Genomic DNA, 1471 nt, shown 5'->3' with positions numbered 1-1471 from the left:
CCTAACTCTCAAGATCATACACTACTCCTCTGATGCTTTCCCAGGAATATTTGCTTTCACATTCTTCCCTTTGTCTCTCCCCAATTTCCATGTTATCATTTCAGTTTTCTTTCAGCTCAACTGCCCTCAAATAACTGAATTGGACTTTTAGGATCTTACTTCCAAACTTCAAGAGATTAGATCATTTCATCTTGTGCTGCATATCCAGTCCTCCATTTGATCAGCGTGGTTGGCAGGGGCAGGGATTTTTGATACAGAAAGCTGCCTAAGCCCACTCCAGTGGCAGCCTGAAGGTGGAAAAGTTTCAGGGAAGGGGAAAACAAGTAGTGAGGTGCCCCAAAAGATATTCATTATTTGCAGAATAATTGCAGAATTATTTCCCCAAGGCAAAGTCCTTAAGAGCAAGTAATAAATTACATGTTGCTTATGTCCATCACTGTGTTCAGCACAATGCTGTTTATCTGCCACAGTGATTCACAACCCTGGCTACACAACAGAATCACCTGGGAAACTTTTAGGAGCATTTCAGTATCGAATCCTCCCCCTTGCCACCACCAGAGATTCTGATTTCACTAACTGGGGACATGGCCCAGACACCAGGGGCTGCTGTGCTTTCCAGATGTCAGACTTAACTCTTACTGAGGTCAGGGCCATGGGAAACAGTACTCGTATAGCTGAAACAGTGATTGGCCTCATAACTGAAAACCTGGTAGAAATTCAAGAGCTATTAAGTAGCATAAAATTCATGCCTGGCCTTTTTAGAAGGGTAACTGTAATTACATTCATATTGTCTTAGGTGGGGTGAATGCTAGTAACATACGTAACTTTATTTTTTTTTATTATTATTATTTTTTTTATTTAAAAAAAAAATTTTTTTTTTTCAACGTTTATCCATCCCTGGGACAGAGAGAGACAGAGCATGAATGGGACAGGGGCAGAGAGAGAGGGAGACACAGAATCAGAAACAGGCTCCAGGCTCTGAGCCATCAGTCCAGAGCCTGACGCGGGGCTCGAACTCACGGATCGCGAGATCGTGACCTGGCTGAAGTCGGACGCTTAACCGACTGCGCCACCCAGGCGCCCCCATAAGTAACTTTAGAAGGAGACATTAAAATTGCTTCTCGGCCTTTTGGCTAAGATCAAGTGTAGAAGGAGACATTAACATTTCTGATTTTATATGAAAAATTTTTTCCTCATTCTTGTAACTAATTTCATCAAATGTGGTAGTCAATGGTTATTTCCACAAGGCTTTTTGAGCACATCATCAATACATCTTCAAAATGCAGTCCTGTCCCTGGATTCTTTGAAAGCAGTATTATATAATTAGGAAAATTTAAGATTTAGTAAATTCTGAATTGATGACAAATCAGAGTGCCACCTGAATGACAATTGTTTTAGTTTTTTCAGTGGTAATGCTGAAATTGGCATTGGTAAATTTAGACTTACTTAAACAAATTTTCCTTTGGAATAG

At 40.4% G+C, this 1471-nt stretch overlaps 1 pseudogene; it reads left to right on the top strand.

Annotated features, from left to right (window-relative positions):
- The first annotated feature begins 1113 nt into the window (after positions 1 to 1113).
- Positions 1114 to 1267, top strand: LOC115509550 (annotated as a pseudogene).
- Positions 1268 to 1471: the final 204 nt, after the last annotated feature.

The sequence above is a fragment of the Lynx canadensis genome, chromosome A2 (assembly GCF_007474595.2).
Source record: "Lynx canadensis isolate LIC74 chromosome A2, mLynCan4.pri.v2, whole genome shotgun sequence".
Taxonomy (NCBI): domain Eukaryota; kingdom Metazoa; phylum Chordata; class Mammalia; order Carnivora; family Felidae; genus Lynx; species Lynx canadensis.
This window is presented reverse-complemented; position numbering and strand designations above follow the sequence as displayed.